Genomic DNA, 25,553 nt, shown 5'->3' with positions numbered 1-25,553 from the left:
TAAACAACAATGTGGTATTTTCTATGAATAAGTGAAAACTGATTAAGGAGGTAATATGACATGAATATGTGTTAGCCGCTTCACTACTCGTTGAAGCAGCAATGTTTTTCTCTGTTCTTGTTGTTGCTCTTATTGAAAACCAGCATTACCCCAACTATTTGAGTTGCGCAATAAAGTTTTCGAAGTTAATATTTTGTTTTGCTTGGATTGCTTCGATGGAAATATTCGGATGTAAAAAATGGCAAAAGAATTTCATTTCGATTTAATGATTTTGTTCATTTAGAGCTAATTCATCTAAATTATGAAGTGCGCATTCTGTCTTTATCAAGGACCTACTTTTCTACATAAATTGAACGGAAAAAGGAATTGAACTATTTTTTTTTTGCAGAAGTCAATTGAACATTTCGGTGCAAAATTTGAATAATAAATTTCGTATAATTTGAATAATAAGTTGATCGCGCACGGGAGTCAACTGATCTTTATTAGCACATATTCAATACATTTACATTTCATACTGGGGCAATACATTTGCACGAACATAAGTTTAAATTGTATGATAAAGTGATTTTGCAAAAATGAAGCGAAGTGTTGAAGCAATGTGATATAGTAGAGGTGAGGAGAAAGTCTATGTGTGATTGTATAAGTGCAGTGGAAAATCAAAATAAACATTTAGGGGAAGATGGGTGACGTCATACGGTTCCAATGGAATACTTACAGTGGGTACAAAACATTCCATATCGTGGAAACAAGCTAAGGTTAGACCGAAAAAAAAAATAGCAACTATTACTTAGACGTAAAAGTCGTACAAATATATTCCAGATATATGTTTGTTGGCAATAAATTCGCGGCTTAAAAATACTTTTTTTCATTTCCCCAAATCAAATTGAATAAGTATTAGAGCACTATAATCACGGATGCACGCAAAGTGTTAGTGAATTTTATGCACATCTATTACTGCTAGTATTTTTCGGCTCAGTAGGTACTTTACGGTTTCATTTATAGTTTCATCTCATGTATTGTAAAATTGCATCCTAAAATAAAACAAAAGTTAAAACAAAATTACATGAATTACCTCGAGTGCCATCTTCCCGTGCTGATTTTTTTCGTGTTATTGTTTGAGTAACAACACACAAAACAACCTTGGTAACGAAAGGGTGACTTGCAACGCAGCCCTAAAAACACATAGTCATAATGCAATGGGTTGTTGTGTGAAAACGCAATCGGTACACTAATACATATAAACAGTTATGTATTATACAGAATCATCTCCTCACCTGTATTGTAGCACATTGGTGTTGAAGTTCTAATAGTGATTTTCTTGAATAATAATCAATATGTATAATTAGTAATATCAATCGTACAAAAAAACAACTCCCATAACATTTACCAACTCTGTAAGTTTCTATATAAAATAATAATAAATTTCGCTTTGGTTGTATGTGATCATTTTATCGTGCCTTCTGTAATAATACACACATTTATACATCTTATCTGTCCTGCTTTTCAATTAAAAAACATAATAATTTTAGTTTCAATAAAAAGATGGAGTGAAAAATGAATGTTAGTGTGTACAAATTTTCCTAGCAATGGGCTATTTTGAATTGATATTCTAAAAGTAAATTTTTCGTTCCAATTGATCGATTTTTTTATGTTGAACAATATGAAATCCGAATGCAAGGGATTTGGTCTTATTTTGAGCATTTGTCCTTGTAAATTTGCTACGAGTGGGAAAATCGAATAGATTAAAAAAACGATACAAGGGATTCGATTAAATCAACGAATCAATTCGACGTATCGAATTTGAGTCAATTCAGTATTATCGATGTTTTGGTCAAATTTGGCCAATAGTACACATGATTGTTTTCCTTTCTATTTGATTCAGTACATTGTGTATCCAGTAATGTTTACTGAACAAATTAAGTGTGAAGCATACTGAATCGGTGATTTTTTGTGAATTTTGCGTCGATTACCGGTGAGATCCAAACTATTTGAACTTATAGCTTAATTCATTATTATTTCTTAATAAATGCTATGTCAAAAATAAAAAACATGTTTGAAAAAAATAAATGTCCTTAACGCGACTAGTTATTGCAATGGAAAACGTCTGGTGGTCGAAATAAAAAAAATATGTCATTAACACGACAGGTGGTTGCTATGAATATGTCCTTAACGCGACTGGTGGTCACCAACTTGTTCCTAGCAAATGTTATTGATATTGCTAGCGCGACTGGTGGTCGCATACTCGTTCCTAGCAATAGTGGTGTACACTTGCTACCGCGACTGTGGTCGTATACTGTTCCTAGCAAGTATTATTGATGTTGTGCACGACTAAGTAGTCGTATATTTGTTCTTGGTAATGGAGGTGTACACTTGCTACCGCGACTGGTGGTCCGCATACTTGTTCTTAGTAACTGCTATTGATGTTATTAGCTCGACTGGTGGTCGCATACTCGTTCCTAGCAATAGTGGTGTACACTTGCTACCGCGACTGGTGGTCGTATACTTGTTCCTAGCAAGTATTATTGATGTTATTAGCACGACTAGTAGTCGTATATTTGTTCTTAGCAATGGAGGTGTACACTTGCTACCGCGACTGGTGGTCGCATACTTGTTCTTAATACTTGTTGCCGTTTCTAATGAATCGAATGAAATTCAACCGATCAATAATTTCAACGCCGTTCTGATTGTGTGGGTATCCTACAGCGGAAAAATGCTTCAAAGTCGCATGTACGAGTGAATAGTAGAGATATGAAGCAGTATACATCAGTGAATTTATTAGCGATGTAGAAGATATTTTCTGAATTCCTAGAAGCTTTAATGATGACGAAATGATGTAAAAACTCATCACTTCATTTTTTTTCCTGAGTAGAGGGAGGATGTGTGGTACTGATTGAACATTGCACGCTATGTCTGAACCAGACGATTATAAAATCGAATGTACATCGGATTTTTTCTCGCTAGAGTTTAGTATTTGTGTTATATTTTCATAATCGGAAAGTTTTAAAATATTCCATCGGGTGAAATTTTGATTTTTTCCTTTTATTAGCCATTTTTCATACTAAAATCCCTTGAAAATTCACGTTTTCGACGCATTTCCGCCCATACATTATTATGTATGGAAAAAACTTCACCGATAGAATATTTTAAAAACCTTCCGATTTTTGAAAATATAGACCAAATACTGATCTCTAGCGAGAAAAATCCGATGTACATTCGATTTTTTATAATCGTCTGGTTCAGACATAGCGGCCATTGTCACAGATCTTGTCTTCCAACCCTGTTATGATGGCTGACAATCAAAAGCCTGTTGAAAGAAACTCCGAGAACGTAGCATCGGATCGAACATCAATCTAGTAGGCTGGGACAACTTCGACGCCTCACTTCTATAGTACCGTCGTGCGGGGTGGACATTGGTCCATAAGAGGGTGACTTTTGGGCCAAGATTTTTACAGCAAACTAAAACCAGAATAATGAAAACAATGTGGCAAACTTCAAGAATTACGTTATAAATAGCCACTGGATGGTGTGAGGTGTAGAATCCACTGCGATGATGATTGGCAATAGTATCGATCACAGCAAACCGTTTGATACGTTTGTCTGTCATACACACTGTCATGTGATCAATGTTGGCATCCTGAGCGAAGCGCTGCCGCCACTTGCGAAACCGACACTTGCGTGGGTAAGTTCAGTGTGGCATCGCGTGGAGAGTGATTCCTTTTCCGCGGATAAGCCAAACTCCACATTGGCGATCCTACCAGTTTTTCTGCTAAATTGCGGAAGGATAACCTGGTATTTGTTTCCCATATTTGTGTTATGGCAGGAATTCACCCTTCAGCGCTGCAAAAAAAAATAGAAGAATATCGTAATCTGTGCACATTGTTACATCATAAAATTTACAGCGTGTTGTTTGCCGTGGGGGGAAGATTATCCCCGGCAATGTCCGCTTGAAAAAAAAAAAGTTTTAGTGCGTTTGTTGCCGTGGGGGAAGATGATCCCCGGCAATGTCCCGCTGGAAAAAAAGCCTGAGCGTGTTGTTTGCCGTGGGGGGAAGATGGTCCCCCGGCAATGTCCGCTGGAGAAAAGCCTGAGCGCGTTGTTGCCGTGGGGGAAGATGATCCCCGGCAATGTCCGCTGGAAAAAAGCCTGAGCGTGTTGTTTGCCGTGGGGAAGATGGTCCCCGGCAATGTCGCTGGAGAAAAGCCTGAGCGCGTTGTTTGCCGTGGTAAGATGATCCCCGGCAATTGTCCGCTGGAAAAAAAGCCTGAGCGTGCTGTTTGCCGTGGGGAGATGATCCCCGGCAATGTCCGCTGGAAAAAGACTGAAGCGTGTTTGTTTTGCCGTGGGAAATGATGAGCCCGGCAATGTCCGCTGAAAAATGCCTGAGTGGAACGTTTCCAATGGGGGGAGACGAACCCCCGGCTATGCCCACCGTCAAAGAGCGAGGATTTTTTTTTTTGATTCTGTTGTTTGCATGGTTTCAATGTCAGATCGTAAGCTTGTTTGCCATTGTTAGATTTCTTTGTACAATTACAAATCGGAATCCTAGAGCGTGATGTAAAAGAAAAGATTCGAGAATTTTCGCTTGCGATAAAACGAAGTTTTGTTAAATTATTATCTGATTTGTACCTGACGAAAGAACATTTCAGTGTGTTTTCAAGGAAGCAAAGTTATGTCACTGAGGAGATAGCATTGCATCATTCGAGCATTTTGTTTTACATTTGAGATTATGAATTGAGAATGCTAGTTCAGGAAAGCCTACTAATGAAAAGCCATTTTACGAAGCTGGTCAAATGACAGGAGAGCTGGGATTAAGTTTACCTTTTCGATAATCATCGATCAGTTCTCGCGATGAATGATGGTTGAATGACTGCGTATTTTCTGGCATAGCTTTACATACAGGTGAAAACTTAAGGGCGAAAATAGGCCGTCATTGAAATTTGTACGCGTTCGTTGATGATTGTTGCAACTTATCTCACGATTTCGAATCAAAGAAAATCAGTTGGTTTTGCACTGACACAGCCTGAAAATGTATAAGCATAATTTATACATGTTAGCGCGTACAGTGATACATTTTCAAGTCAATATAAACTATCAAGACTGAGTTTTATCACTTTGAAATGCCAAGCTGAAAAGTCATCATTGTTGCCAAAACGAATGACGGGCTACTTAGCCTTAAAGGAGAATCATTATTAAAATACTTCTGATCCCAAAAGAGCATGTTTCTTTGTTCAGTCCAGTTTTTCCGCTCACGAGATTTCCTGAGACCGAACAAACAATTACACAAAGATTTCATCAATGCAAATGAATACGCCTCAAAATACGGCTGATTTGGAGTTGTCGAACAGATATGCCTGCAGTTCTTATGGGAAGCTGCCTGAAGAAAATGAGGCTTGCTGACAATAGTTACACTTACATGAGATGTTCGAAGCATTGTGAAACGTTTTCAAAAAGCGTTGGACAAGTCTGTCGGTGTGAATCGATAGAAAATTGAGCAGCGCGAAAAAAATAAACAGCAAATCACGAAAATTCCAAGGAAAATCCCCCTACATGGAATATGAACAATATTTAAAGATTGGATGTTTATTATGTCGATTGAAATTGATTTAAACGCAACGCATTACAATTAATAACTTTTCATTTAAAACATTGATAAGTGTATATAATAAAATAAGTTTTAAATACTCTGTTTATCATTATTTTTTCAAAATTTGTCTTCGATATCTTTGGAGCAGAGGAGAATGTGAGGTGTAGAATCCACTGCGATGATGATTGGCAATAGTATCGATCACAGCAAACCGTTTGATACGTTTGTCTGTCATACACACTGTCATGTGATCAATGTTGGCATTCCTTGAGCGAAGCGCTGCCGGCCACTTGCGAAACGACACTTGCAGTGGGTAAGTTCAGTGTGCATCGCGTGGAGAGTGATTCCTTTTCCGCGATAAGCCAAACTCCACAGATGGTTATGGATTAGTTTTTGCCTCCCGTGCTAGTCAAGAGATGCATTCGGAGAAGGGCGGTCAAAAGTCAACCCCCTAGGACGCAATGGTTCACCCCGCACTGGCCGGTAGAGCGTCAGAAATGTGAGAAAATGTTCTTCTGGGGCTTCCGCTTGCCAACGAACGATTCTGAGCTCCACAATCTTGGTGTGGTGTGCAAATAATTGGCAATCTACTGTTTGTTGGACGCGCTTGACTTGCATTGCTCTGCTCGTTCCATGCTCTTTCGAGTGGATCGGTTGGGAAGATGCCGAGGCCGTCTTACTATTCCGGTTAGGGGTGACTAGCCGGTTTAGAATGCGCCCGACAACCCAAACCGGAGGTTCATCGTTTCGATACTTCTCGACGTAGTTTCAGACGGTTACTACGGGTACACCGATTACTACGTGACGCTTGAACTACTCGGCTTAGTCCCCGAAAGGATCCTACTCCGACGCAGCCCGACGCCCTCTCGGTCGCCTCACCATTTCTGTTAACAGCGACACATTGATGTGAGTTATCGCTCTGTTCACGACGCGTGCCACGTACTTACGTGACAGGCTGTCTGGAGTAGTGTTATTCGAATACACGCAAGCCGTTCCCACCGGCCACAAGGAAGAGACATTTCAAGTAAAACTGTTTCATTTGAATGCCCTCTTCAACATTCTAATCCAATTTCTCTCGCCGTTCCCTTACGAAAAGCTATCCATCTAAAAAAAGTTGAGTGACTGTGGTATGAGTGGTAGTAACATTCTTGCTCGCGATGCTAATTGCTTGAAATCGTTGAAAAACGCTCTTAATATCCTCCTAGTGAAGTTAGATACTCACGTCATATTATATACCACAAAAGGAAAGCAGTGCACCAGGCCAAAATCCTTATATCTCTGTGACATTAGCTGGAAAATAATCGTCAGAATCACTGTAGTTATCGATGTCGACGCAATTACGCTGATACTTGTTTCGATATCCAACCGAAGAGAACTGCTGAGTTCCAAATGATGTCGAGGAGAGATACAACAGTGTCCAAGCGCGTGGCAACGTGAAGACTGGTGAGGTTACAACGATGATACCGACGAAAATGACTATCTCCCAATTAGCTAGCTCAATATCGGAGCAGCTAACCAACACCCAGAGAGAAATATCGCAACAACTGTAATATGAAGTTCGTGGTCTTAAAAAACCATCAAAACCGATTTGGAAGAAAATGCGCTCTGCATTGGAGAAATCGGTATCCGAGCTAAGTCGCTGTGTTTGATCTAAACAAGGAGAGCATACAACACAATGCCCATGCTATATCACGTTCTCATCTGCGAAACGAATCTTGTTATCAGCGGAGTACCATTCGTGCAGGGAGAGAACCTTCGCGGAGTACTCGAGAAGTGGTGCCAAGCATTGGGATTTAACAACAATGATCATCCTAGTGTGGATATCCGCCGCTGCACAAATCAGTTATGGTCCCGAAAAAGCTATATGATACTGGTCCAATTGCGATCACAAACCATCGCAAAAGATTTTTACTTCAAGTATTTACAATTCAAGATCGTTTACATTGGATAAACTAGGGCTTTTCTTCAAGGGACAGGATTTTTGTCAACGAAAACGCTGACCGTCATGCTAGATCTATCAAAAGCAAGGCTCTCTTGCGCCAGAAGAATGGGAAGCTGTACTCGGTTCATCACGCGGAGATGCGATTATCTACGTCAAGAGAGACCTCAGAGAGTGAGAGCCGCCGGGTTGGGGAAACTGAAGATGAACTACTGAAGATCACACAAGCCATGCTAGACCTTTCCTAATAAGCCATCCTCTTTTCCTTTGTTGATACCATCCTTGAATTTTCCGAATGTTTCCCAATCCGTAAAAGTCAGATGTTAATTATAAACTGCCTTGTCCTGCGAAGTGGCCTCTTGTCCTTCCAATTCCTTTCCTGACTATAGTCCATGTATCCACTCCTAAAAGTTGTTGCTGTGTGTTGCTGTTGCCGGCTGGACGGAGAGGATGACATCATTGTCTGTTGCTGCTGCTGCCTTTGTGTGCAATTCGTTAATATAAAATTTAAATGAATGAAGAACCATACCGTACGTTTGTGCAAAATTATACTCTTGTTGAAAATTGTTTTGCATTGTAAATTCACTAGATTAGTTGCATTTCAAGTCTATTGGCATCGCGAAAACGAAAATGGAAATCAATATGTTTAATTAGTAGACTGTAGTTATAATGATTCTTGACCAGTTGATTGCTTTGCATTGCTCATTGAACACAATTATCAGAGATAATGGCTAGTATGATCCTAAACAACGCCTCAACAAATATATGTTTGCCGGGAGCTGTTGTCAAGGCAGCTCTCATTCCCGGAAAGCTTTCTATTTGTTGCTTAAACATGCAAAGTATGTGTGCTAGACAAATGACAAAATTTGAAGAGTTTAGTCAGATTTTGAATATCTCAGAGGTTGACGTTGCATGTGTTTGCGAAACCTGGCTGAAATGAAACGAAATCAAGTGACATGATCAAAGTTGAAGGTTACCACACTTTGAGAAGTGATAGAGTGGGGAAAATCGGAGGAGGACTCCTTAATTTACGTGAAGAAATCTTTAAAATACAAGCTTTTTAGAATGTTCCTTTGCAGAGACCCGCAGGAAACTATTAGAAGTCATGTTCGTTGAACTTTTCCACCGCAAGTGATAAAATATTATTAGGTCTGTTCTACAACCACCCCGACTTGGACTGTTCCGATTCTTATTAGTGACAAAATGATCGAATATGGCACTCACGTATAATAATTTGATTCTGATAGGAGATTTCAATACAAATATTATTGAAAGCAAGTCCCAAAATCAAATCGCTTCAAAAGATACCCTCATGTCTCTTTCACTATTTTAATGTTGGACTGGAACCACCTTTTTTCACCCCACTGGTTGCTTCCCAACTAGATCTTATGTTAACAAGACAACGTAGAAAACGTTTCTTAGGTTCAATCAAATCAGTGTTCCCAACATATCCCAATCACGATCTTATCTTCGCTTCGCTTGACTTCGATACTACGAAGACCAATAATGATGTTTTTATAGAGACTATAAGGGCACTTGATCCGGAAATTGTTCTCAACAAATTTAACGAATCTGACTGGGAGCGGTTTTATTCAATCACTAATCCTGATGTATTAATCGATATGTTTAACAATACTTTGAATTCAATCCATGAAGAATGTGTTCCTCTACGTAAAGTTAGAAAATCTAAGAATAAGGTTAACCCTTGGTTCAACAGTCAAATCCAAATAGCTTTCATAGATCGAGATCGAGCTTATAAAAAATGGAAGCATTCTGCTGATTCAGATGATTTTGCACGCTATAAAATACTTAGAAATTTATCAAATCGACTAGTGACTCAAGCAAAGCGAAGTTATTATAATGCGCAATTTAGTGGAGAGATGACTACAAAAGACTTCTGGCACAGAATTCGTCAAACAGGATTAGGTAAGCCAAATTCCAACATAGAAAGCGATTTTAATGCAGATGAAAATTAATGCTTCAATTTCAAAGGCATTTTACATCGCAGATACGCACTAATTACGCATGATCCCAGAAATAACAATGACAGACGTTTTGCCTTCCAGCCGGTTCGAATTTTCGAGATTATTAACGCAGTACATGAAGTTAAATCAAATGCGATTGGGCTTGATAATGTCCCAATAAAACTGATAAAGAGTCTACTACCATTGTTGTTGGCACCCCTTTCACATATTTTCAATAATATCATTGAATCCTGTGTTTACCCTCAAGTGTGGAAACTAACAAAATAATCCCATTCAGGAAAAAATCTAACGTTTGTTCATTGAACAACTTACGACCCATAAGTATAATAAGTGCGATATCAAAAGCATTTGAACGAATTCTGAAAAAACCAGATATGCTGCTTTATTCACGAAAATAACATGCTATCATCTTTGCAATCTGGTTACCGTAGGGGTCATAGTACCAAAACTGCGATGTTGAAAGTTTGTGACGATATAGGCGTCGTATTAGATAGAGATAGTAAAGTTGTTCTTGTACTTTTAGACTTTTCGAAAGCATTTGATACGATCTCCGCACTCTATTATGTGTCACAAATTAGAAAATCTTTTCAACTTTAGCAGAAATGCAGTGGTTTTAATACATTCTTATCTCAATAATCGCCAACAAGCTGTTTTCTGTAACAATACTCATTTCAGTTTCCTTCCCGTTTCCTCTGGTGTTCCCCAAGGGTCTGTTCTTGGCCCTATTCTTTTTAGTCTTTATATTAATGATTGCCAAACGTTGTAAAATATTGTTCTCTTCACCTTTTTGGCAGATGACGTTCAATTATATTTAGACTGCACCAAGAAAAAGTATTGAAGAAATCACAAGACTGGTAAATTTTGACCTCGAAGCAATTCGATATTGGTCACTAGAAAATACCCTCAAACTAAATGCGACAAAAACTTATGGTATAATGATCAGTCGAGAAACCAATGTAGAAAAACCTTTACTGAGAATCGACAATGAAAGCATCGAATTCGTAGATTCGGCAAACGTTCTAGGGTTCACGATACAGAATAATCTCAAGTGGGATAAATATGTTTTGAAGCAATGTGGTACAATTTACGCTTACCTTCGAGTATTGTATGCAAACGGAAATTTGTTAAATCGCTCTACCAAAATAAAACTATTCAAAAGCTTTATCTTGCCTCATTTCATATCGAGCGATTTCTTAATCGGCTCTACCTCTGTTCATGTTCAGAGTAGAATGAGAATAGCTTTGAATTCTTGTATTCGCTTTGTTTTTAATCTCCGTAGATTAGATCCTGTTTCGCACCTGCAACCTATGCTTCTGGGATACTCGTTTCAAAATTTTATAAAAGCTCGCTGCTGCATATTATTGCATAAAATAAGCACAACCAAAATGCCTGGGTATCTCTATGATAAACTCCGACCATTCATAGTCCAAGAGCAAAACAATTTATCATTCCTACGCACTTTTCCTCCGCTTATGCCAAAACATTTTTTGTTTAGAGGTGTTGTTCTGTGGAATTCATTACCGAACTACATGAAAAATCAACAATCTGTGTCTGTGTTCAAAAAGCAATGTCAGGAGTATTTTAATTAGTCAAGAATCGAAAAATTGTGTATTTTATTGTATTTTTGTTTATGTTCTTTGATGAGATGCTTAAAAATCCATGCCAGTATGCTGTGTAGCATTTAAAAAGACATTAGTCTTAAGCTATCGGAGAAATAAAAATCAAATCAAATCAAATCTAGTTTTCATTGCTTTCTTCTCCTTACTCCCTACTACTTGAGAAAAAACAAGCCGATATGCCGGTAATTAAATTAAATTACACCTTTTATTTTATCTTAAAAAATGATGTTAGAAAATGATTAACACGGGTCCATTTATTTATTTATCAAAAATCTGAAAAGCGAAAAATTAATTAAGAGTAATTTTCTATGAATATCTTTACAATATACCGTGATGAATCAATACCCGGACGTGAAGTGAATGAAATTTCTGTATTGAACATGATTTTTACAAGAAAATTGGTAAAATATTAGTAGTTTCATTTTTGTGGCAATTTAAGCAAAACAATTGCCTTACAAGCTGGCAAACTTGCATGCAAGTTGGCTAAAATAGTCAATTTTTGCATTTTCAACAGCCAATTATCTCAAAAACTAGACGTGCTATGATATTTTTGAAAACGGCAATGGATTCAGCAACCCTTAATTGAGCAAACATCGGTATTTTGGTGGCTTGAGAAAAAAAAGTGTTTCGCAATTTTTTCACTATCAATTGCATTCCAATAACTCAATACGTTCTCCATAGTTGTTTTTCAAGTTTTCTCGTATACGAAACTCACTTACACTAGTTAAACATGAGTCTTTTAGTTAATGTCCAGATTTTTCAAACACTGGCTCGTAATCCCGAACAGACTCTTCACACACCAATAAAAATATATTTCCAACTTATTAAACAACAGTGGAGTCAGCATATTTCAAAATATCTATTTTTTAACACTTATGATTAAACTTTCTATAACAAAGTTCATTAATATTTTTATTCAATCAAACGATGTTTGTGCGCTCACCGATCGTTTAACTTGAGTTACAGGTGAACCACAACGTAAAGACGTCCGACCCGAGCGAATTATTTGTTTTTATTTTTATTGATTATTTGACAATGATAACTAGATTAAAAATTAATGTTAAAAATGAGCATTGTTTCTTCTAAACGGAGTGAATGAAAATCCAACGTATTATCACTTTATTTTTACTCAAATCTATTAATATAATCAAGGTGTCCGGATATTGGTACCGTCCATATTTTGGTTCACCACGGTAGTTTATTGTTATTTTTATCAATTATTTGACAATAGTAACTAGATTTAGAATAATAGTACAATGATCTACAATATTATAACTAAATAATATGGGTATTATTCAAATATATAAGCGTAAAAATTAGCTTGAATTTATTAATATTGTTAGAGTGTCCGAATATTGTACCGTCCGGATTTTGATTCATCCAGGGAACAATTAACTCTTAAGGAATGAAAACAAGTCTAATAGTGGTTCTCTTTGCATTATCACCGTCTTGATTTATGACGGAGTAGGAACTACGAAGTGTGTGTTTCCATCAGTAGATCGTTGATGCGACATGGGAATCGATACTTCTCTTTAACAACAGTTTCAGACACACCGTGTTCACAATTACAGAAAAAAAAATAGACGTTACTCCGTCGAAACGCGTGCGTGTGGGAAGCGTGCGGTTCAGTTGAATTGCAGGAAGGCCTGGCTGATGAGCCCCGCAACGCAATTGTAACTATAACGAGCATTGCGACCTTGAGAAGCTACCACATTCCAAATAAGGCGTTTCTGTTTATTGCGCCCGACCGTGTAAAACACACGCGGCTGACTGACGGTGGTTGGTGGTAATTATAACTCCATAGCTCTGAGCCTACAACCCCAAAGGGAAGTGCAACGTGTGCGAGCTGGGGACATTCACTCAAATAAAAAAAGATCCGCCGCAAATTCGCCCAGAAGTGCGGCGAAACATGAATAACAAAAATGCGTGCACCTCGAGTGCAAAATTCGGATTCCCTGAGCATTGTATGCAGATTGCGGTGGCTTTGCGACGCGTTAAAGATTTTTATCGTGGGACGAATTGTGCCTGTGGCTCCCATGGGTTTTGATGAGGTCGTTCGAGCACTCGGCGTATTGGGAGGCCTCAGCTAAAATGGTTGGCATAATCTTTTTTTAAGGAATTCTTAGAGTTAATCTCTTCTGCTATAAGTGGATTGTGCAATGCAGGTTTTTCAGCTTCCGATGGGTATTGTGTGTAAAACTGTGGCAATGAACGTGGTGCAATTGTTGCATCAACAAAATGTCGCTTCAAGGCGCAAGGTCACACGTTTATGGCTTGCACAATGTGACATTTAATGCGGTGTATAAAATATGAAATAATAATTCAGGGTAGAGATCATCAGTGCATTTTATATGCATATAAAACCAGATTCTGATTAACAAGGGACACATTTTACGAGCAGCAAATCTTCGGTTCAAGCGAGGAAGTAAAGAGTGTCGTCAATCGTGGTCAGCATTTTTGAATTTGCAGGATTTAGGCAGGCGATTTTGAACTACATTAGGGGAATCAGAATCAATTTTTTCAAAGCGCTATGAAAGGTTTTGCCGGTAACTCCTTGTGAACTATTTCTCAATCAGCTTGAAGCAAAGATATAAACATTTTCCTCTGATGACGACGAAACTGAAGATCGTCCTGAAAGGTCGCTCAAATGATGATAAATAGTGAAGAGATCAACAGTGGAATAAATGATTTTCTCGGATTTCCACAATAACAAAACGAAGCCAATCTGAATATCGACCAATCGACCATGTTTTCAGCTTAAGCAAATATTCGGTTCTCCCGATTTGTGCTCTTGAAAATTTGAGGCTAAACTTCATTTTCAACATTCAAGTCAACATTCTAAATCATTTCATGTGCGTCTTCAAATTTGATAGATACTATACATACTTTACGCCCCACGGTAAGCACCAATCGATCCATAAACTTGTTCAAAATCACCCTCCTTGCACAACTTTGCGTCACAAGACCAAGGTTAACGAACCGTATTTTACTTTTCCTGTGGCCAGACAGACAGAACTATTCAAACAGGTTCGTCTCTGTTGCCCCGGTGCATCTCATCTGCCGAAGAAATATGAAAAATGACTCTCTCAATCGCTTATCTATTCAACGAAAGATTTGCCACGTTTTGTAAAAGGCTGCAAAAATTCTTGCACCAGCAGCAGCAAGAATCAAGTCCCCAATGGTCCCTGCGGGATGGACACTGTTGGCACCGATGATGACTACTGGCGCAAGAATAGAATTTTCTTGCTTAATGATGCCAAGCTGTGGCCATTCGCAGTATTCTCGTGACTATTATTGTCGCATCATCTCATCTTCTGCTCCAGGCAGACAGTGCAACGATGCACAGAAGGTTAACTAAAACAAATTTGTGGTCATAATTTCAAATTAAAACATTTGCGATTCATTATCTCAATATCTTTTTGAACATAACTCATAGTATGCGGCATGTTGCTGTTATATTGATGAGACACAAAAATAACATTAAAAAAAGTTGATTAGATTGCAAAAATAACAACTCAAATAACTAATAGTCTTCAGATTTGCTGGAATGAATCAAATTTGTTACACGTAAAAGTTGATGAGTGGTCGAATGTCCATGGCGAAATCCGAACTGTTCATTGGCAAAAATTGAATTTTCGTTGATGTGGACCATCATTATGTTCAAAATGACCTTTTCAAAAAGTTTACTGATGGAGGAAAGCAAACTGATTGGACGATAGCTAAAAGCTTCTGCAGGATTTTTTTCTGATTTTAAAATTGATACAACCTTAGCATTCTTCCATTTATCAGGAAAACATGCAAACTGAAAAAAATGTTAAATATATCAACTAAGAATGATTATTACTTTCTGAAAATTTCTTAATGAGGATGTAGAAAATTCCATCATCGCTAGGGGTTTCATGTTTTAATATGTTTTTTTTTTAATAACAGTTCTCACTTCTTCCAAATCAGCCACCCAAGAACTTTCGAAAACGTTCTCTAGATTGAGAATGTTTTTGAAGTCCTGAGTAACTTGATTTTCTGTTGGACTAGTAAATCCTAAATTAAAATTGTGCACGCTTTCAAACTGCATAGCAAGTTTTTGAGCTTTTTCACAATATGTTAGTAATAATTTGTTTTCCTCTTTAAATGCCGGTATTGACTTCTGAGGGTTTTTTTTTTTTCAAAATTTTATATAATTTCCAAAAAGGCTTAGAGCCAGAGTCCAATTGAGAAATCTTATTTTCAAAATTTTTGTTTCCTAATTGTGGAAATCGTTTTTTAATTTCTTTCTGCTGATTCTGCCCTATAATTTTCATAGCAGGATCGCGAGTGCGTTGAAATTGCCTTCTCCTCACGTTTTTAATACGGATCAAGATTTTAAGATCATCGTCTATAATCACGGATTCTAATATTACTTCACATATTGGAAATGCAATGCTCCTAGCTCCAACAATGGAATTTGTTAAAGTTTCAAGAGCATTGTCAATATCAAGTTTTATTTGTAAAAAAAATGTTAACATCAAGATAACTATCCATATATGTTTCATATACATTCCAGTCGGCTCAAAAATAATTGAAAGTGGAGCTGATAGGATTGAGAATCGCCTTATGGGATAAGGTATCGTGGGGTAAGTGGATACAGAAAAATCAATAGTCGACTTCATTGTTATATACGACTAACATGAATAATGTAATTCAAACTTTTTTCTGTGGATAGCAAATGAGAGACTTATATACTTCAAATGAGCTTGATTGGCCGCCCGTGGATGCACTCCAGTATCGCCAGATCAGCTGCTCTTACACAAGGAACCAACCGAATGACTGCTTGGGACTAACAGGCATCCTCAGTGTATAAGTGCTGGTGATCTTATATTTTTAGGCAACAATGGCACCTGCCACGTCAGAATGCAGACCAATGAGGGGAAGGAGGAGGAATTGATGATGCATTGAACTGACTCCCGCGTAGACCGTATATGCCACTGCATCCACGTCTGTTCATGCGGGAGTGTATGGATTGGGGGAAAGGCATGGCAGAGAGGTTTGCTTTTGTGGTTAGCAGACTGCCTATAGCCGTGTAGTTCCGGCGTATAGAATAGAACTACGGACGACCTGTTCCGGTGGTAAGAGTCCACCAAACGGGGTAACCCCAATTCAAGGTGTGATGCGAAAAACCGTGCTGAGGAATGAATGGTCGAAGGGGTGAAAAAGATGTTCGGCCGTTAACGGAGCCTGTGGGGCACCTGGGCACCCCTCACAGTATTTTGTCCCTTACCGCGTTAATGCAGGGCTCTGGCGTGGTGGACCTCTTTTCCCGTGCTACTCGTGGGATCCAATCATGAATACAAACTTAAACCAAAATCAAAATAATAGTAGTAGTGCAGGTAGTAGCAGTAGTAGGGAAGCGAACCCCTTCGCAAGAAGTGGGTTAGCTAGGTCTCCGTTGAGGAGAGCAGAAGCAGGAGGAGGCAGCAGTGCACGTAGTGCCAGTGCTGGAAACCATATTTCATCCCCGGCTAACGCATCGGGTGAGGTTATGGATGGAGCGTGGTTGATGAGGGCCATCAATAAAAGTAGAGATGGGCTCTCTGCGATGGAAGTGGCTGCACAGCAGCTCGACTCCATAATTGACTTTGCGTCCTCGAAGTCTAACATCAGCAAGGACCTCAAGCAGGCCCTGTTCAGACTTCGTAAGTCGATGTTCGCGGCCAAGCAGAACCATGCTGAACCCATGGCGACTGTGGCTGCGGCAGAACCCGTGGAATTGAAGGTGCCGAAGTCTACCCAGACGGAGCCCTTCGTCTTCGCGGGTAGCCCCAAAAGTGCGGAAGCGAATGCTTACAACAAGCAATCGCAGAAGCGCGCGAGGCAGCCGTCAGGGGAGGAGCTACCCGGCGGTGCTCGCAAGGCCAGGCGGATATTAACCCCGAAAACCGGCAGAAGTGCCGGAAAATCGGACCCCAGCCAGGCGTCCCGGAAAGCCGAGAAGGGTGGGCCCGAAAAGGCTGGCCCCTACGGAGTGATGGGAACAGGGGGTTGCGACCTTTGAGAGGTCCTCAATCACCACAGGTTAGGGCGGATCAGGGGGGGGACGCCCCCTGGACAACCGTAGTGAGAAAGAAGAAGAAGGAGAAGCAGGAAGTTCAGGAGCGCAGGGATACCAGGCCTAAGAAAAGTAGGAGGGTAGGTGCCAAGCGCGAAAAGGGTGATGCGATCATCATCAAGACGGAAGAGTCCAAGTACTCGGAAGTCCTGAAGGCGATGCGCAGTGACGCGAAGCTCTCAGATCTTGGAGCCGACGTACGCAGTGTCAGACGCACTCATACAGGTGAAATGATTCTCGAGCTTAAGCGCGACAAGGAGCGCAAGGGCGCCGCCTACAAAAGTTTGGCGGAAGAGGTCCTTGGCGAGGGTGTCGAAGTAAGGGCTCTGACGCAGTCAGTGACTCTGAAGGTGATGAACCTTGACGAGATCACCAACGCAGAAGAGCTCGTCACAGCACTGCGGCAACAGTGCGAGATTCAGGTGCCCACCGCTGCCGTTCAGCTACGGAAAGGTCCGGCAGGTACTCAGGTGGCCTTAGTACACCTACCTGTGGCGGACGCAAATAAGTCCGCTAAGGTAGGCAAGATCAAGGTTGGTTGGTCAGTATGCTCACTGAACATACATGAGCAACCGGTGATCTGCTTTAGGTGTAGGGAACCAGGACACAAGTCCTGGGGCTGTAAAAGCCCTGATAGGACCAAGTTGTGTAGGCGTTGTGGTGAGGAAGGTCATAAGGCACTAGGCTGCAAGAACCCTCCCAAGTGCTTGATTTGTTCCGGCAAGTCCGTGAACAACAATCATCCAACGGGAGGCTCAAGGTGCCCGACCTTCAAACGAGCCATTAACGAAAAGTCACAGTGCAGGTAACGCAGCTGAACCTGAACCACTGTGACGCAGCTCAGCAACTGCTGTACCAGGCAGTTGCTGAGTGGGGGACGGACATCGCCATCATATTGGACCCATACCGAGTACCCGCCGACAACGGCAACTGGGTCGTGGATGGATCCGGAAAAATGGCGGCGATATGGACGACGGGTAAATACCCCGTCCAGGAGTTGGTGTCTACTACCTACGAGGGCTTCGTGATCGCCAAGGTAAACGGGGTCCTCTTTTGTAGCTGCTATGCGCCTCCGAGTTGGTCGACCGAGCGGTTCACGCAGATGCTGGACTGCATGACGACCGTGTTGACAGGGCGAAGGCCAGTAGTAACAGCGGGTGACTTCAATGCCTGGGCCGTGGAATGGGGAAGCCGTATCACGAACCAGCGAGGTCAAATCCTGCTAGAGGCACTGGCCGTGCTAGATGTCGATCTGGCTAATGTTGGTACCAAAAGTACCTTCAGCCGAAACGGAGCGGAGTCGATTATCGACGTTACTTTTTGTAGTCCTGGCCTAACGAGTAGTTCGAACTGGAGGGTAGACAATGCCTACACTCACAGCGACCACCTGGCGGTTCGCTACAGTATCGACTACAACAACAGCAGGCAGCGCGTAGAGGAAGCGGCTAGGTCACGGCCAAGCCCTCGTAGGTGGAAGACATCGTACTTCAATGACGAAGTACTTAGGGAGGTGCTCCGTCGTGAGCGTAACCTACTCGGCCTAAGCGGGGACGAACTGGTAGCGGTGCTTTCGCGTGCGTGCGATGCGACCATGCCTAGGAAAGTCCACCCTAGAAATGGGAGACCACCGACGTACTGGTGGACTCAAGCAATTGCGAACCTGCGCCGTGCCTGCCTACGGGCCAGGAGGCGGATGCAGCGAGCACGTACCGAGCAGGAGCGTGAAGAACGACGGGCGGTGTTCACCGCTGCCAAAGTCGCGCTGAAGTCCGAGATAAGGGCAAGCAAAAAGGCCTGCTTTGAGAGACTCTGTCAGAGTGCCAACGCGAACCCGTGGGGTGATGCCTACAGGATCGTTATGGCGAAGACAAGAGGTGCAATTGCTCCTACGGAGCAATCTCCACAGATGCTGGAGGGGATCATCGAGGGGCTCTTTCCGCGCCACAACCCTAGCCCATGGCCTCCTTTTGTAGGACAGCCGGGGATTGGGGCTGGCGATGAGGATAGAGTAACCGATGAGGAACTTGTAGGGATTGCAAAATCCCTAAGCATGGGGAAGGCACCAGGTCCGGACGGAGTTCCAAACCTGGCCCTCAAAGTCGCAATCTTGGAAGCTCCCGGTATGTTCAGATCTGCTATGCAGATATGCCTGGACGAGGGAGTATTTCCAGATGCGTGGAAGAGGCAGAGCCTGGTACTATTGCCAAAGGCGGGGAAACCACCTGGTGACCCGTCGGCGTATAGACCAATATGCTTGATTGACACGGCGGGGAAGGTGCTCGAGAAGATCATCCTCAACAGACTGTTGAGGTACACTGAGAGTGTAAATGGTCTCTCAAGCAACCAGTTCGGCTTCCGGAAAGGGAAGTCCACCGTAGACGCTATTCTGACGGTTAAGAAAACCGCTGAGATAGCACTCCAGCGTAAGAGGAGGGGGATTCGCTACTGCGCAGTAGTGACTCTGGATGTAAGGAACGCATTTAATAGTGCCAGTTGGGCGGCTATTGCCGATGCGCTCCTGCGTCTGGGGATACCCGAGTACCTGTACAAGATTCTCGGAAGTTACTTCCAGAATCGGGTATTAGTCTATGACACAGAGGTGGGTCGGAAGTGCTTTCACATAACCTCAGGAGTCCCGCAAGGTTCCATCCTGGGTCCGGTGTTATGGAATGTCATGTACGACGAGGTGTTGAGATTAAAATTCCCGGCGGGTGTGGTCATCGTTGGCTTTGCCGACGATATTACGCTGGAGGTCTACGGTGAATCGATCGAAGAAGTGGAATTGACTGCAGCCCACTCGATCGCAATTGTGGAGGAGTGGATGAGCTCCAGGAAACTGGAATTGGCTCACCACAAAACTGAGGCGGTTGTTGTCAACAACCGAAAGTCGGTGCAGCAAGCGGTGATCAGTGTAGGCGACTGCACGATCACTTCGAAGCGCTCCGTCAAACACTTGGGGGTGATGATCGACGATAAGCTTACCTTCGGTAGCCACGTCGATTATGCCTGCAAGAGAGCCTCCACAGCTATTGTGGCACTGTTCCGGATGATGTCCAATAGCTCTGCGGTGTACGCCAGCAAGCGAAAGCTTCTGGCCAGTGTCGCCTCGTCCATACTGAGGTATGGTGGCCCGGCTTGGGGAACGGCCTTAAGTACCAAGAGCTACCGTAGCAAGCTAGAGAGTACTTATAGGCTAATGTGCCTGAGGGTTGCGAGCGCGTACCGTACCGTGTCACACGATGCACTCTGCGTCATCACCGGTATGGTGCCTATTGGTATCCTTATCATGGAAGACATAGAGTGCTTCGAAATGCGCGGCACAAGAGGCATACGCAGGACTGCCAGACTGGCCTCCATGGTCAAATGGCAGCGTGCGTGGGACAGTTCCACCAAGGGAGTGTGGACTCACAGGTTGATTCCGAGGTTAGATATCTGGGTCAATAGGCGCCATGGGGAACTAACATTCCACCTGACACAGGTCCTTTCGGGCCATGGTTGCTTTAGACATTATCTACACCGTTTCGGTCATGCGGGTTCTCCCGAATGTCCACTTTGTGCAGGTTTAGAGGAAACAGCGGAACACGTTTTGTTCGTGTGCCCGCGTTTCCGCACAATGCGTGACCGCATGTTAGCCACATGCGGTCGGGACACGACTCCGGACAATTTGGTCCAGAGGATGTGAGAAGACGAGTTTGGCTGGAATGCCGTTTCATCGGCTATCACCCACATCGTCTCGGAACTGCAAAGGAGGTGGCGAGTGACTCGAGGAGTGGCTAGTGCAGACGCTAAACAACAGGTGGTCCAAGGGTTCGCAGTCGGCTACGTAGGTCATACCGGTGCCCTACGGTCGAAATCGACCCTTACAGCGATTAAGTGGCCGCGGGGAGAACATCCTGGTAGCGCTGCTGTCGTAGCGCCGGCCTACTGGGTTGGTACGAGCCTCTGGTTGTTCGGGGCAGGTGGAGGCCCCTTCGTCAGCAATCCCAGCTGGTGCTAGCTGATAGGGCCTGAGCCTTCAGTAGGTCAAATTGCGAAGCCCGCAGTATCAGTTCTTGATACCTGCGGTGCAGCTGGGCGCGGGCGTAGTGGTCGACCCTGCCCGCTTTCAGCGGACAACGGGAGGTGAGGACCACCTGGGAAGCTGGCAAAGCGCCAGCATGCTACCTTGGTGTCCACCACCCCCTAAGCGTGTCATCGATGTTCGTTGCTGCATGGCTACGCAGCTAACCTGGAGGATGCGATGTGCAATAGCCCCTCTCCGAAGCAATGCCTTCTTGGTGGTCCCGGAGAGACGAAGGGTTTGGCGGCAATGGAAATGGTTAAGTGGGTCGGCGGTGTAGTCCTGTTTACTGCTTGCATGTAGTAAATGGTCCCTAACCCCACACGGCGTCTGTTGAGCAGATTATCCCCCATTGCTTAGAAGAAAAAAAAAAGACTGCCTATAGGCATAGATGTATCAGGCGTAAGAAAGGCGTGCGCGTGGAAGTAGGAAGCGTTAGGGAAACGGTTTCTTGTCCGTCTCTGGTTCTAGTGTTTGCTATGAACGAATAGTTTGAGTGTGATATATTTAGAACGGAAGATAGAAGCAAGTGAGAGATATACAACTACAAAGTACGAGGAAAGGGACGGGCCTGGGATTGAACCCATGACCTTCTGCATATGAAGCAGAAGCGGTAGCCATCAGACCACTAACCCCGTCTTGAGAGACTAATATACTTCAAATCATCATTTATTTTAATTTTTCTGATTGTTATGTATTGAGTATGGAGGACTTGAAAATTTGCGCCAAATGATCCACTTGCCCCTCCATGGTGGGGTAAGTGGATCACCAATAAAAAAAACAAAACAAATGTGGTGTAATTATGTATAGTAAGAATGATATTACTCTCGTTCTTGTTATTAGTGCTAGTAATGTTACATATTAATACTTTTAAATTAAAAAGTTTCTTTATTTAAACAAAACATAATAAAAAATATGTATAAATTAGTTCACACTAATTTATACAAAAAAAAAAAAACATTGTAACTAGAATAAATTGGAGAAAATTCATCCATTTGTGCACATAAGTTATACAGAAGTATTGTAGAATTATTCCTAACGATGTTTTCGAAATACTTTTTAATTTTTAATAACAAACTGAAATCATTTTATTCTATCTATGAATATATTTGTATCATCTGTCTAGAACAATTTATATGGTCAAAAAAGGTACGATTAAGTGGATTGGAAAATTAGAATATTTTACTCTTTTGTACCTGAGCTTAGATAAACTACGAAAAGTTTCGTGTGAATTTTGAAATTATTATTCTTTTATATGTTTTCTATACCAGAAAGGTTAAAAAAACCTTTAGGTGGATTAATTCAATTTTTTTGGTAAATTTGACAAATTTAAGCTGAGAATGAATAAAGTTAAAGGAAAACAACATTTGCGGATTTAAAATTTATTAAAATTCTCGTAAACAGTCAATAAATAATAATATTACTTGATCAACTTACCCCACCCCATTAAAAAGTAGGGGTAAGTGTACCATGTACAATATATCTGTATTTATTTATAAAAATCACACATTTTTCGTTGTGAATAATTCAATTAGAACTGAAATGCTCATCACGTGTCGAAAAAAATAATAGTAAACAAACAAAAACAATTTTCAAATTAATTAATTTTAGCAGCTAACAAGTTTGCTTGTGTTAGTGTACGTGTAATACCAGTTTTGCAATAGTATCAGTGTGGGCGTAAGAATATAACCTAAAACTAAGCAATGGTGCGAAAACATTCAACATATTCATGCATTTATGCTTAATATTGGCGAATGATCCACTTACCCCACTGATACACTTCCCCCACTGCACACTGGGCCAGGAGCAAAATTTAGCCAGTCAAAACCTCTAGCGCTTTAGGAGTGCATTTTTTCGAGTTGGTGTCAAAGGAGACTTATCTTGAATTTGTTTGTTCTTCAATTTGATGATAAAAGTTAGTTGGAAATTTCGCCGCATAGGTGGCGCTGCGATGCAAACTTTTTTGTTTTGTGTCCTAGAGCTTTCGCGTCTTCGGCAATGTTTTAGAACGTGTAAAAATACGACAAGTTGTCGAAGACACCAAAGTTCTAGGACTTCAAATAACAAAGTTATGGTAAAAAATGTGTAAATCACTTAAATTTTACGTTTTTTCTACTTTTTACGTCAAAATCATAAAATGTTTCATTTTAACAACCGTGCGTCTCTTAGTTTCGATGACATGCATGTGCTGTATGAAAAAAAATCTTATTATTATATAAAAATTTGAATTTTTGAACAAACTATTGTAAAAACATCATAATTTTTAACATAACTTTACTCAAAAAGTTGCAAGTTTTTGCAAAAACTTATCAATGTTCCGAAATACGCTATATTTCATCTACCAAATGTCAAAGTTTGCCAAATATATATTTTTGAGATTGTATATATATATTTGAGATATCTTAATTCAAAATAACCATCTCTTCATATAAATAGAATGGACTTATTATTAATTTTATCATTATTCTACAAGATTTTTGACACATTGCGTCAGTTAAGATTTGTTAATCAATTTTTTTTTATTTTGATACTAGTGATTTGTAAATTGTGATTTATGTCAGAGAGAACTGTCTCGACGCGGTCATAACAGGATGTAAAAAATGAATAATAGCAGGCCATAGCGAAGTTCTAATTAGACAGTTGCTGGAGATGACATAAGAGCCACACAACAATATGAAAATATCTAGATACTGTAACACCTGACAAATAAAAAGTATTTGATAAATAAAACTTGACTGACGCAATGTGTCAACAATCTTGTAGTACAATAATAAAATGAATAATAAGTCTATTCTATTTATATGAAAAAGGTGGTTATTTTGAATTCAGATATCTCAAATATATCAAAATATACATCCAGCAAACTTTGACATTTGGTAGATGAAATATAGCGTATTTGGGATCATTGATAAGTTTTTGCAAAAATTTGCAACTTTTTGAGTTAAGTTATTTAAAAAAATATCATATTTTTACAATAATTTGTTCATAAATTCAAATATTTATATAAAAATAAGTTTTTTTTCATACAGTACATGCATGTTATCGAAATTAAGCGACGCATGGTTGTTAAAATGAAACATTTTACGATTTTGACGTAAAAAGTAGAAAAAACGTAAAATTTAAGTGATTTACACATTTTTTACCATAACTTTGTTATTTGAAGTCCTAGAACTTTGGTGTCTTCGACAACTTGTCGTATTTTTACACGTTCTAAAACATTGCCGAAGACGCGAAAGCTCTAGGACGCAAAACAAAAAAGATTGCATCGCAGCGCCACCTATGCGGCGAAATTTCCAACTAACTTTTATCATCAAATTGAAGAACAAACAAATTCAAGATAAGTCTCCTTTGACACCAACCCGATAAAATGCACTCCTAAAGCGCTAGAGGTTTTGTCTGGCTAAATTCTGCTCCTGGCCCAGTGTGCACTGTACCTTATTTGAAATGTAACAGGGACATGATCAGAATCAAAATCAGCATGAGTAACCAGTTGGCTACAAAGGTGACTAAAGTCGGTTAAGACCAAATCAATCGTAGATGGGTTTCTAGAGAAGGAAAAACATGTAGGCTATCAGGGTATTGAATTGAGAAATATCCTGAAGAGCACTCATCAAATAAAATTCTGCCGTTGGACTTACTTAGCGAATTATTCCATGATCGATGTTTGGCATTAAAATCACCAATGACAAAAAATTGACTTATTGTGAGTCCATTTTCGCAAGTCAGTTTGGTGCAAATTAACTTGAAATGGCAAATAAGCAGCTATGAAAGTATATTTTCCAAGCTGTGTTCCAACCAGAGACGCATTTTGAACGCTCATGTTCTGTGAGCGTTCTCAAATGATCCTTTGATTGCTCTCGTGTTCATGTTCAGTTTCTTGAACACGCACACGATGACTAAATTGCTCATAAAGTTGTGATCTCCAAAACTTTCGACGAACGCAATTACGTTTTTCGACCTTCGAGCTTCACCATTCCATCTACCAAGATTTTGGTACAGCCCGGATTCGATGTTTGGACTACGGCTAGTATGATCTAGGGCAACTTACAACTGGGATAAATGCTCCGGAATCTCCTTAATGAAGCAAAAATAATTTTAGAACACTCAAGTACCTATTTGCACATAAACTGAGCTTGCACCATTCGACGGAACGCAGTTGAAACTCGGATGACAGTCATAGGACCAGCACCGATGTGGATGAATCGTAGCTTAATGTAATAGTGAGATGAACGTTAACTTCTATCACAAGAAAAATCAACATTCGGATAGTTTTCATTATGTATA

General features: G+C 40.8%; 1 protein-coding gene across 2 annotated transcripts in view; it reads left to right on the top strand.

Moving 5' to 3' along the window:
- The window catches only part of LOC5571740, a 266,650-nt gene that overhangs the window by 117,688 nt on the left and 123,409 nt on the right, over positions 1 to 25,553 (top strand). The window lies entirely within an intron of this gene.

The sequence above is a fragment of the Aedes aegypti genome, chromosome 2 (genome assembly GCF_002204515.2).
Source record: "Aedes aegypti strain LVP_AGWG chromosome 2, AaegL5.0 Primary Assembly, whole genome shotgun sequence".
Lineage (NCBI taxonomy): Eukaryota > Metazoa > Arthropoda > Insecta > Diptera > Culicidae > Aedes > Aedes aegypti.
The sequence above is the reverse complement of the archived record's forward strand: the minus strand, read 5'-3'. Positions and strand labels throughout refer to the sequence as shown.